The sequence below is a fragment of the Phocoena sinus genome, chromosome 20 (genome assembly GCF_008692025.1).
Source record: "Phocoena sinus isolate mPhoSin1 chromosome 20, mPhoSin1.pri, whole genome shotgun sequence".
Classification (NCBI taxonomy): Eukaryota; Metazoa; Chordata; class Mammalia; order Artiodactyla; family Phocoenidae; genus Phocoena; species Phocoena sinus.
The window spans coordinates 30,679,510-30,693,500 of NC_045782.1; the positions used below are offsets into that span (position 1 = coordinate 30,679,510).

Consider the following 13,991-nt stretch of genomic DNA (forward strand, 5'->3'; position numbering starts at 1 on the left):
TCTGCCTTCTCACTCAAGTGCAGAGCTCAGGGCAGAGCTCAGATACCACATGTCTTTGCAGTCCAACCTTCTCTGAAGGTGACACGCTCAAGGAGTCCCTCTGTGACTCTTTCATCAGGCCGGGAAGTGAGCGTTGAACACATCACACCTCTTAACAGCATCCCTTGGACCCTAGCCCACTGTTAGAGGTTAGTGTGGAAGTCCCTATTTTGCCATATTAGTTTCTGGTCCCACACCAAGTAGGAGCATGCTAATGTGAGAAAATCTGGAGAAACCCCTTCTAGGTTGAACTGTCGGTGGCCTACAGGGTCATATACACCACATCACAGTCCTTTTCTGTACTCGCCAGACACTTCACCAGCCCAGGAGTAGGCGCCGACATCAAGACAAACCCAGCCACTGTTGCTCCATCTCATATGATGACTTTCAAATGCAGATTCAGAGGATTTATGAGCAAGAAGGAATTTGTCACACTCCCCATCCAGGCTCACCAAGGGCCAATGGCAAAGACCTTCCCTTCAAATATTGCAAAGCAATCCAGGAGGAAGATGTGTGTAGAGTTAAGCTGCTCTGTAAGCAGTCTTTTGACTCACACCCACACACTGGGAACTCTTTGGAGACAACTTCCCACCAGGTGTTTCCTTTCATGAAACATTTCTGGTCAACGAGTAGCCAAGGTGTCACAATATTCTGACAGCCACAGCCTGGCGCTGGTTTTAGGTCTAAGATTCCACAAGGCAAACTCCAATAGTCACTTGCCTTTTTATTTTTTAGACAAGCTTCCCAAGTTTTGAAAATCAAAAAGTTAAGCGGTGGAGCTCTAGAATTCGGAGGACTAAGCTGATTCGCCCAAAGTAGGGCCCAGAAACGGGGAAGTAGGTGGCAGAGCTCGGCATGGGGGTGGGGGGAGTCTCGGCCGCAGGCTCTTTACCTCTGGAAAACTGCAGATCCCCAGCTCCGAGCACTCTGGCACCCTGAATAAACAGCCTGCTTTATCGGCCACCCACACTCCTTCAGTGAGTAAAAGGGCTTAGGAATGTAAATCACACTGGAGTGAAGTGTGATCCTCATTTGCACTTAATCAAAGCCAATTAGAGGGACATTATTTACACAAAGCCCATGCATCTCAATTATGCCTAGCACAGCCCAAGACAGTTTTGAGTCCAGACCTTAATTTTGCTTAATTAGAGACGTAAACATTTTCACTGAGTCAATCCCCCAGTCTCGTCTACAGCCTATGGGTAAACCGAACCAAACACGCGGAGCTCCGCACTTTAGGGCCAAGAAAATATAACTGACACCTGTTGGAAATCAGCAGAAAACAAAGACAAGTATTCAGACCTGGGGGCTCCTCTGGGCCGGACAATGGCACTGGGTTCTCTCTTTAACATACAAGTTTTAGCACCTACTCGGCCAGGCACCAAGTAGCATAATTGTGTCCCTTCGTTTCTGCATTTTAGCAAGATAAACCACAACCCAGGAGGATGGGAAAGCAAAGGACCCCAATTCAACTCTCAGCTGATACTTTTTTTCTTTTGTCTGGATCTTGTGGTCCCTGGTCTACTGTGGTGGAGGCAGATTCAGGGTAGTTGGTTTGAGTCACCAGGGGGCAGAAGAGGCCCCAAGGTCAGAGCCAGGCAGTAGGTCAGGAGAGAGCAGCTTCGTCTGAGTAGAGACTGAAGAGAGGAATTTAGGACAACAAGGCTTCCAGAAGCCTACAGACCAGATGGCCCGGAGAGGGCCTTGGTGACAACTGCTTGGGAACATCACTCACCCATCCACTCTACAAATAGGTGCTGGGGAAGCTTCTACTGCTCTTTCTGAGGAGGCCTCTCTGTGGTCACTGTGCTAGGCCCTGTCCTATCTGGGCAAATCCCCCTCACTTTTTGGTGAGCGGGGCATGGGGACTCTCCCAGCAGAGGCCCTGGCAGCTCATCTGAGGGTCCCTTCTCTCTGTGTTTACAGCCATCAGCACGGCCTTAAGGGAACAAATCAATGCCCAGGCAGGTTGAAAAGCCGGTAGAGCTGAAGTCTAAACGGCGTCCTCCAAAGCTCAGTTGGAGAAAGCAAAAAAGAAATGCAGTGAGAAAAGAAATGCAGCTGCATACTGCACTGCTGCTTCCAAGGAGCCCAGAGGCAGCAGGGGTCAACAGATCGTAATACCAAAGGTATGATTAAAGCTGCCCAGGTGAGGGAGTTCAAGTTCCAACTTGAACTACAGTTCTCAAGTTCTAACCGCTGAAAGTCAACTTACTTTTTTGAACCTCATTTTGGTACAAATCCCCTCTAAATTCACCTGGCCATCCCTTTGCCACCTCTGCCTCCTTCCAAATAGGGACAGAAAAGGAGTGAAATAAATATAAAGTACCTGGCATGAAGTGGGTGCTTAATAAAGATCTGGTGGATCAACTGTAGGAGACCAAGACTAATTAGATTCATGGGTACTTTTCCAACACTAATGGTCCTATTAGTCCTAAAAAAAATAAAATAAAACAGTAAAATCTCTAAAGGGACTGGGCAGCATCACTGAACATCCCAGCAGCCCAACTGTTTCCACCACATAAAAGAACAAAGTGAAATAGCCATCACAACTTCTAGTGTTATAACATCACAACATTATAGTATTGTGTAGATATAAGATGTCATGAGTTGCTTTATTTTAAATTTTAAAGAGGGAAAAATCACAGTCAAATCTACATACATAAAATTTACCTCAATAAAAATGTTTTAAAAATTCACATTTAAGGTAGATAAAGGGATAACATAATTTGTCCAATTCGTTAAACCAGGATAGAACCAAAAATAATAGTGTTTAATTCTTCTCAAACTGAAGTATAGCAACTTTGGGAAGAGTTTGGTCCACAGCCCTCTGTGTTCACAGGCTTCCTTCTTTTTCATTCAACCCAACTCTTCCATTTTATTAACAGGAACCAATGTAAACACAACTTTCTATAACTTAGGCATTTAACATGTCCTTGGAGCCTTCATAGGTCAAGCAAGGGAATTTTCCCTTGCTGACACAGGAAGTCACATCTAAGAGTACACCAACTTTAGTTCTCCAAAGACTTTGCCTTTGAACTCTTTGAGCACGATCCCAGTGACCTGCATTCTCTGTCCTTGCATATTAACCAAATGCCCCACCCACTTTTTCTAACCATCCAACTCTTAGAAGTTACCAGTTTGGATACTTGGGGAGAACATCTTACCAAGGGCTCAGTCCTCCCCCTCCTTTGTCAGCTCCCAACCAGGAGGCTCAGGAAAGACTTCAGTTTGGTAAGATATTCCCAAAGAAGCACTAAAGGAAATTTCAGATTTATGAGGTTTGCTTTCTCCTAGAGACAAATTTTATTTCAAACCTGAGACCAATTAGGGAGAAAAATAGCAAAAGCATGTATGGACGTGTTCACTGAAATTAACCCAAATGATTCCTTTACAGTTTAAAAAGTACTTTCTCACATATGATTTCATTTGATCTTATTAGATATTTACAAAAATCTGAGAGGCAGGTACACAGTAGATAACTGGTATGTATATGTTACAGTGAGTCAATGAGGTATTCTGAATCCAAATTCAGTGTTTCTTCCACTAGATGCAACAGCCTGAATGGAAATAGTTGTTTAGGAAAAATGTTCCTGAGCATCTATTATGTGTGCAACCTTCTTGCAGAAAGGGAGTGACAGAGAGAAGAATGTGAAGATTTATCATGAAAACATAAGAGAATTTTGTAATCGATAGAGAAGGGGAGAAAGTTATTCTAAGTATAATGCAAACTCCCAAAACTGTTAAAAATTACTGATAAATTCAAACACATAAAAACTTAAAATATTGTATGGCAAAAAGTATCAAAAACATGTTAAAAGATATTGACAAAATAAGCAAAATATTTACAATACACCCACAAAATGCTAATTTGCTTAATATGTAGAAAGCTTCACCAAATCAATATGAATTAAAACCAATCCCAATAACCAAAGAAAAATGAGCATAGAACATGAACAGAGAATGCACAAAATATAGAATGTAAATATGTGAAAAGATACTCAATGCCAATCTAAGAGAAGTTCAAATTAAAATTACAATGAGGGCTTCCCTGGTGGCGCAGTGGTTGAGAGTCCGCCTGCCGATGCAGGGGACACGGGTTCGTGCCCCGGTCCGGGAAGATCCCACATGCCACGGAGCGGCTGGGCCCGTGAGCCATGGCCGCTGAGCCTGCGCGTCCGGAGCCTGTGCTCCGCAACGGGAGAGGCCACAACAGTGAGAGGCCCACGTACCGCAAAAGAAAAAAAAAATTACAATGAAATATCACACTGAATCTATCTGATTAGCAAAACTCAAAAAATTTAATAACATGCTGTTTTGAAAAGGTATAGAGAAGCAAGCACTCTCATATATTGTTAGTGGGAGTATAAGTTAGTACAGCAACTATGATGGAAAATTAGGCATTAGTAAATAAAATTGCTCACAACACTGAAACTAACACAATATTGTAAATCAACTATACTTCAATAGATATTTTAAAAAGAAGAAAAACAAACAAAATAACCCAAATGCACATACGCTCTGATTTGGGAATTTTATTTCTAGGAACTAACTGTGTAGCTACAATTATACAAATGCTCAAAGGTGTAAAAGGATATTTACTTTAGCTTTAGTTTATAATGGAAAAAGACTGAAAACCATCTATATGTCCAACAATAGCGGTTCTAGGTAAATTATGGTACATCATTACAATGGAAAACTATGTAGTCTAAAAATAATAAGGAAATTCCATAAATACTAAAAAGAAAAAGGAAAAATATCTGAGATATATTGACATATAAAACTAATGTACAAAAGAGTATGCATACTAGGGTGTCCTTTTGATGTAAAGAAAAAAGGTTGTTTGTATGTGCACAGAATATCCTTGGAATGACACACAGGAAACTGGTAACAGTGATTACCTCTGGGGAAACACTAGAAGATAGGGGTGGAAGACTTTTCACTACATACCATTTAGTGCCTAATATCACATGGTACGTAATACTGTTCAAAGAGCTGCGATTGGGCTTCCCTGGTGGCGCAGTGTTTAAGAATCCGCCTGCCAATGCAGGGGGCACGGGTCCGAGCCCTGGTCCGGGAAGATCCCACAGGCTGCGGAGCAACTAAGCCCGTGCACCAGAACTACTGAGCCTGCGCTCTAGAGCCCGTGAGCCACAACTACTGAGCCCGTGGGCCACAGCTACTGAAGCCTGAGCGTCTAGAGCCCATGCTCCGCAACAAGAGAAGCCACCACGATGAGAAGCCCGCGCACCACAACGAAGGGTAGCCCCCGCTCGCTGCAACTAGAGAAAGTCCCCGGCAGCAACCAAGACCCAACACAGCCAAAAATAAAATAAATAAATAAATTTATTTAAAAAAAAAAAGCTGAGGTACCACGTGAATAAAGTAGGCCAATGAGTTGAGACTTGCTGGAAAAAGGCTTTGACCTGTTAAAAGTCCAAAGATACACATATGGCTCCATCTTTGCTGCCCAAACGAGCAGGCATGTGTGAGAATAGCTGGCAGAGTCCTCGGCACTGGTGCTGCCCAAGTAAACACTACTCTGTCATAAGAACGTACTTGGAGGGGCCGCGTCTTAACTGGGCACAGACCCACAGACCCACAGACCCCCTCCCCCCGCCCCCCACCCTCGAATGATATCAGTCTTTTCATGTGAATATACCTTTCCTTTCAAGTTACAAGAAGCTTGTATACCCATCATTTCATCAAATCTTTACAAACACATTCCAAGGAAGGGACACTTTTTTTTAATACAGCAGGTTCTTATTAGTTATCCATTTTATACATTTTAGTGCCCTCCTGATACACAGATCTGTACACTGAAGCTCAAAAAATTTAAGTCACTCACCCAAGTTGCAAAATCTAAGTGGCAGACCTGTGACTCAAACCTAGATCCCCTGATCCAAATTAGATGTTCTTTCTACCTGGTCAACTACTTCACATTCCCTTCTGAAAAGAAATCAGTGATGACCCCTCCATGCTGAAGCTGTGGCAATTAAAAGCTATGAAGTAATTATTTTGCCTATACAACTCCCTGGATCCTGAGGCATCCAATAGCCTCCTGGACTTTAACAAACTATAATTGCCTTTCTCTGGACATCCACGGTGCTCCAGGGTAAAGTAAGGAGATTGGACTATAAGAATTCTGAGATCCCTTACAACTCTACTCTTCAGTGAAATGGAGAATTTCCTGGGTTCTGCTGACAGTGGGGAGAGAATTACCCCAGGGGTGAGCGTTTAACTAAAAAAAAAAGTACTCAGAGCTCTGGAGCTAAGCTAAACAAAGAGTTAACATAGAGAGAGACTGGGGGAGGGAGAAAGAGGGAGCCATATAGGTGCTTTAGCAAAACTCACACCGTCTCAGACATCCAGCCGGTCTGAAGAAGCCAAGTCCAATGTGGCTTGTGGTTACCTGGCCGGCTTTTTTTACTCAAGCAGAGGAATCAGGGCCACCTCACCATGGAAGCCCAATGGCTTGGCCCACTATTTTAAACATGGTTTGTGGTCTATACCAGGATAGACTGAACAAGTCTGTGTCCTCCAAGGGATTAAGACTGAATGTAACATGTGCTTATCCCAATGGCAGTGATGGGGACAAGTGAAGAGACATTGGGCAACATCAACATTAGACACAAATTTTTGCTAAAAATATCATCTTCGAGGCCTCAGGGAGAAGTCTGCAACATACAAACAATGCCTAGTGAATCGTTAGCCACGACAGGCTAGGCAGAAGCTGCCATTCAAGAAGAAACCAAATGACAAGGAACAGAATGGAATTCCCCATCTGCTCACACACCTGCCCACAAAGGGAATCATTGAGAAGGAGAGAAGAAATAAGCAAGAGCTTCTATTCTGTTAAGAGTGTCAGTCCTAGGCTGCACACATTTTAAAAACAACACAGCTTTACTGAGATATAATTCACCTACCATACATTCCATCCATTTAAAGGGTACAATTCAACAGCTGTTAGTATATTCATAGAACATGTAACCATCTATTTTAGAACAGTTTAATTACTTCAAAAACAAACCCTGTACCTCTTAGCCATTACCTCCCAAACTCCCCAGCCCCCAGCCCCAGGCAACAAGGAATCTACTTTCTGTCTCTCTAGATTGGCCTATTCTGGACATTTCATATAAATGGAACCATACAATTGGTGGTCCTTTGTGACTGGCTTCTTTCAGTCACAAATGTTTTCAAGGTTCATTTATGTTGTAGCATAGATAAGAACTTCATTCCTTTTTATGGCTGAATAATAACCCATTGTATGGACATACTACATTATGTTTATCCATTAATCTGTTCATGACACTTGGGTTGTTTCCTCTTTTAGCTATTGTGAATAGTGTACAAGCATCTGTCTGAGTTCCTGTTTTCAAGTACTTTGGGTATATCCATTAATCAGTTGATAGACAGTTGTTTCTACTTCTTGGCTATTAATGGTTATTAATTACTACTTGAGATTAATGTTGCCATGAACATTTGTGTACAAATTTCCATTTCTGTTGGTTTCATTCTCTTTCATTTCATTCTCTTTTACCTAGGTGTGATATTGCTGGATCATATGGCAACTCTATGTTTAAAAATCTGAGGAACTGGCAGACAGTTTGCCAAAGAAGCTGCACCATTTTACATTCCCAAGGGCAGTTCCAATTTCTTTCTCTACATCCTCAGCATCTCTTATCTTTTTGATTACAGCCATGCTAGTGGGTGCAGAGTGGTATCTCATTGTGGGTTTTTTAAAAAATTATTTATTTATTTATTTATGACTGTGTTGGGTCTTTGCTGCTGCGTGCGGACTTTCTCTACAAGCAGCGAGTGGGGGCTACTCTTCGTTGTGGCGCACGGGCTTCTCATCGTGGTGGCTTCTCTTCTTGTGGAGCACGGGCTCTAGGCGCACAGGCTTCAGCAGTTGTGGCATGCGGGCTCAGTAGTTGTGGCATGCGGGCTCAGTAGTTGTGGCTCATGGGCTTAGTTGCTCCGAGGCATGTGGGCTCTTCCCAGACTAGGGATCCAGCCTAGGTCCCCTGCATTGGCAGGTGGATTCTTAACCACTGCACCACCAGGGAAGTCCTCATTGTGGTTTTGAGTTGTGTTTCCCTGATGGTTAATAATGTTGAGCATCTTTTCACATGATTATTGGCCACTTGTATATCTTCTTTGGAGACCTGTCTATTCAGATTCTTTGCCCATTGTTATTGGGTTATCTGTCATTTTATTGCCAAGTTGTAATAGCTATTTACGTTGTATAAATAAAAGTTCCTTTTTGGATATATGCTTTGCAAAAATTTTCTCGTATTCTGTAGGTTGTCTTTTCACTTTGTGATATTATCCTTCAAAGCACAAAAGTTTTTAATTCTGATGAGGTCCAGCTTATCTATTTTTTATTATGTTTCTGCTTTTGGTATCATATCTAAGAAACCATTGCCTAATCCAAGGTCACAAAGATTTACACCAATGTCTTCTAAGAGTTTTATGGCTTCAGCTCTTGTATTTAAGTCTTTGATCCATTTTGAGTTAAATTTTGTATATGACATAAGGTAGGGGTACAACTTCATTCTTTTGCATGTGAACCTGTAACAGTCCCATCACCATTTGTTAAAAAGACTATTCTTTTCCCAAAGAATTGTCTTGGCACCCTTGTTGAAAATCAATTGACCATAAATGAGGGTTTATTTCTAGGCTCTCAATTCTATTCCATTGATTTATGTGTCTGTCTTTATGCCAGTACTACACTGCTTTGATTACTGTAACTTAGCAGTAAATTCTGAAATTGGGAAGTTGATGCCTATAACTTTGTTCTTCTTTTCCAAAATTGTTTTGACTATTCTGCATCCTTTGAATTTATATATGAATTTTAGGACCAGCTTGTTGATTTCTGCAAAATCAGTTGGGATTTTTAAAGGGACTTAGTCGAATACAAAGATCAATTTGGGGAATACTGTCATCTTAACAATATTGTCTTCCAATCAGTAACATAAGATGTCTTTCCATTTATTTAGGCCTTCTGTAATTTCTTTCAACACTCTGTAGTTTTCAGAGTATAAAGTTTATACTTCCTTTGTTAAATTTATTCCTAAATATTTTAATCTTTTTGGTGCTATTATAAGTAGACTTGTTTTCTTAGTTTCATTTTCGATTTGCTCATTACTACTGTATAGACATACAAGGTCTGGTCCCTACAATGAGACCCTTATTCTATAAAAGTGGTTCTGCTTCTATGATCAAAACCTATTTATGTTATTATAAACAATACCACTCTGTGTGGGATCTTGAACGTTTGTCGGGACTGGGGTGTACGGGAACTCTCTGTACTGTCCACTCAATTTTTCTGTGAACCTAAAATGGCTCTAAAAAATTGTCTATTAAAAAACAAATTAAAAACAATTTTAAAGGATAAATACTGCATGATTTTACTTACATGAGGCAGGTAAAGTAGTCAAACTCGGAAACAGAAAGTAGAATGTGGTTACCAGGGGCCGGGGATAAGGGGCAAATGGAGAGCTGTTCAACGGGTAAAGAGTTACAGTTTTGCAAGGTGAAAATTTCTAGACATCCGTTGTACAACAATATGCATAAAGTCCATACTACTGTACTAGACACTTAAAAACAGTTAAATTGGGGGGAAATTGGAGGAAGGTGGTCAAAAGGTACAAACTTCCAGTTATAAGATAAGTAAGTACTGGGGATGTAATGTATAACGTGATTAGTATAATGAACACTGCTGTATGTTATATGTGAAAGTTAAGAGAGTAAATTCTGAGTTTTCATCACAAGGAAAAAAGATTTTTTTGTTTTTCTATTATCTTGTATCCATATGAGATGATATGATGATATGATGGATATTTACTAAACTTATTGTGGTAATAATTTCATGAGGTATGTAAATCAAATCATTAGGCTGTATATCTTACACTTATCCATTGCTGTATGTCAATGATATCTCAGTAAATGAAGAAAAAAGGGGAAAAAATTTTAATGGTTAAAATGGCAAATTATATATATATATTTTTAACCATGCACACAAAAATAATTTGAATCTGGTAAAGGGAAAGCAAAAGAAAACTTTAAAATGTGGTGGGGTGAGAGAGTTGGTGGTGGAGATACTATCATTTACTATATAATTCTGTCTTTCCATCTAGAATGAGGATATACCTTGAAGATAGAGTTCATGGCTTATTCATTTTCATGTCTGAGTTAGGAAAAGTACTTGAATGAATGAATGAATAAATAAATGCAGAACAGGCAGGGATGGAACAAGTAAAGGTGTAAACAGTGCCCAAGGTCATAAATGACTGGGGAGACTGACTCTTTAGTGAGTGACAGAAGATCTGCGGCCTGAGGGACATCTACGAGTGAGTAACGGTTTCTCTCCAGGCACAAAATGTAGGACATGATGTTAAATATTCAAGAGATACATGACCTAGTTTTTTGGGGGGCTGGGGGTATTGGGTTTTCAGTGAGCTCTGAGCATACACAGACCTATGTAGGACAGGTCCGTGGACACAGAGGAGAACAAAGCAAAGGAGAGCAGCCTTTTACCCCGTGGTCATGTTTCAGGTCAAGCAGTCCTCTCTTACTTACATAACACTTCCTGGCTATGCTCTGGAAAATTCCATGTTTCATTCACCTCCTTGCCACCTCCCTCTCTGAACTCAGAATCAGACTGTAAGCCTGTGGGCATCTCATGCTTCTTGACAAGGATAATACATTTTGGCAGCATGGCATTCATTCATTTATTCACTCACTCACTCACCCACCCACCAAGCACGGCTAAGATAATTCCTACCACTGTAGCTGTTGGTCAGGCCCCTGAATATTTTTGAGGGACTGGTCAATCTCTTGTTTAAGTTTCCAAAGAAATAAAAGCCTTGACATCACTACTTATTATCTCTGAAGGTACCAACCACCGTGGAAATTTAAAAACTAACTTTGCTATCCTAGTAGAGATGAGACAAGAAGAAAAGAACCTTACTCTTGGAATTCTGGCTTTATAAAGAAAATATGGAATGTCCCCATTTGAATGCATCCCTGGTGGGAGATAGTTAATCTCTGGCAATGGACGATATGCGTGTGTGAGGACACTGTTTATTCTAGACTTTCTGCAATTTACAAACTGAAACAAATAATGGTGGAGACATTTGCAACTATGGGAAAAAGGGTGTTTACAAAGTGGGAGAAAATAGACTAAATAGGCTTCAATTACAGAAAATTTCTAACACGGCAAGGGATGGACTCCATAACAGCAGAAGGTGCAAAGGGTTATGAGTCATACTTGTTGCAGCAAGTATGTCAGTTTCAGAAATGAGCGTCTACATGCAAGGTCATGTTGGTAAACCCTGGGGACACCAGACAGGAAAATTTTCCTAGGCCTCTTGTTTTATCTCTCCAGCCTTAGATAGAGCTTCTCAAATACCAGGTCTTAGTTTAGTGTTAAATCATTCAAGCTCAAGGGGCTTCTCACACTTTCCTTTGGAAACTAATTCTCCTTTCCTAAATCTTTCCTTAAATGGCATTGCTCACAGCAAGTTTCCTTGTGAGAAGCCTGCAACAAAGAAGGTCTCCTTTCAAAATTCCCACACAGGTCATTTTCGTTGTCCACTTAGGCTTAGGTCTCTCTGTCTCCCTCTTTTTAAAGCCATCTGTCTCCTTTGCCTATTGCACTGCTTCTATTTTTAGCACTGAATGTCATATCTAACTCCCCAAATACTAGAGTAAAAATGAGGTCCAACTCCAAAGCACAATCCCTAATTTGCTATCTTGGTTGTTACAGAAGTGTTCATATGAAAAACATCAAATTGCTTGTTAATGGTCAAAAGGGGTCTGCCTAGAATAGAGAAATTTTAATGAAAGTGAGGACAAGTTTCCCCCATGTAGAAACTGATGTTGACTACACGGGCTTTCAAATGGATTTCATGTCTTTATAAAAACAATAATCAAACAGCAATTCATTAGAGATGAGGAAGGGAAACAGTTTAGTATCCATACTGGTTTTCACGAGAAAAAGACACTTATCTGTTACGGGGGGAAAGAATAACTATTCTCCAGCTCAGTTAGCAAGAGAAGGTGTTAAGTTCACAAGTGCATAACAGTCGAAGATTTTTTTAGGATAAAGGGAAGGACCATGGTCATTTGCTCTTTTTTATATAAAGCTCAAGACAGCAGTGCACACCCAAACACTGGGAAATATACCACTTGATGGAAAAAAAAAAAAGAATGATGATTTTATGCAGTGAGATTCTGCAGTTCATTTCTTTATCAAATGAGCTTGTTTCACTAAGTTTGGTTATGACTTGGCAATCCTTACTTAAAGTCAACATGAATTTGAGCCAAGAAAAGATTGTAGAAACCAGGCCCACGGAAGCAGAAATTTGGTCTAGAATATTTTCCAAGGAAAATACTGATTGGACATTTTTCTTCCTTGTACAAAAGGAAAAATAATGGAACAATTATTGAATATTATGTATCAGGTCCTATGCTATATTATATACAGTATCTCATTTAATCCTCAAAATAGCCCAGTGAGATAACTAATGTTAAGTTGCTCTACGAAGTTACACAGCTAATTTAAAAAAAAAAAAAAAAAAGTGGAATGGATCCCAGGGCTCTCTGCCACCAAAAACTAGATCCCTCTACAAGGTGGTTTCTTTCTATCATATTTCTAATAGCCCTTTTATATTTTTAAAACCTGACCATAACTCACCACATAGCTCTCTCTCCCTCTGTTGATTCACATTTTTAAAAGTGTTTTAAAAGATATAAAATATTACAGATACAGCTAAAATCTCTGTGTACCTTAACCCAGTCCCATTTCTCCTTCTATCCCAAGTGTCATACTACTCTTATTCCTCTGCAGTGTTTTTTTCCCCCACATGTTTTTAAGATTTATCTATGTTGCTACATACAGCTTTACTCTATATAAGGAACATATCATGATTTTTTAAAGGATCCATTCTTTTGCTCATCTGCAATGAACATTATTGTAGGAGTCTTCTTTTACATGAGTCAGAACTTTCCCTGGATTACATACTAGGGATGGAACTGTAGGATCCTAGAAATTATAATGATAATAACTGACACTTAGTGCTTATTTTGTGCCAAACATTGTTCTAAATGGCTTATATATATTAAGTCATTTAATTTTCACAATAACCTTATGAGGATTCTGTTATTATCTCTATTTTACAGACAGGAAGTAGTTTGACTCTAGAATCTATGCAACTTTACTAGACATTGCCTAATCTAATCATTACCTCCTAAAATGATTCCATCAATTCATACTTCCACCATCAGTGTATGCGTTTCAACATCCTTGCCAACACTTTTGGTCAAAGTTTTTAATTTCTGCTACCCAAATATGAAGTACTAAGCTTTTCCTACATGGACAACCATTTGTCCTGGCACAATTTATTGACTAGTCCATCTTACAGCACTGATTCGTAGTGGTATCTCTATCATATTTCAAGTTTCCACACACATGTGGATTCTGTTCTACTGGTTGCCTCTGTAACGATACCATTCTGCCTTAATTATTATAGTTTATAATACATTCTAATATCTGGTAGGACAGAAATTAATTGAGATTCGAATGAAAATCATAACAGTCTGTTGTTCTCCAAAATTGCTCTTTGACGATTTCGACCCTTTGGTCTTCCACGTGAAGTTCAACACCACCTTGAAAATTTTTATGGAAAGAAATCTGTGCTGGATGTTCTGATTTCTCCTTCAGACCCCCTTTCTACTCTTCACCTTGCTCCATCCCCATGAGGCTGTCCTCCAGATGGACAGCATCAACTGGGTCCCTTCATCCTGGATTCAGCCACTGAGAGTCAATGACAGGAGAATGAAGAACAAGAAGGAAAACAGGCATTTTCCCCCACTGGCTTTCTTGCCACAGGGCCCAATCAGCAGTGGCTGTTCCTCTACCCAAGGCCTGGCAGATTTCTCCTAGA

General features: G+C 40.2%; 1 protein-coding gene across 5 annotated transcripts in view; it reads right to left on the reverse strand.

The window, feature by feature from the left end:
* The window catches only part of BCAS3 (BCAS3 microtubule associated cell migration factor), a 578,866-nt gene that overhangs the window by 94,774 nt on the left and 470,101 nt on the right, over positions 1 to 13,991 (reverse strand). The gene's annotated exons all lie outside the window — the stretch shown is intronic.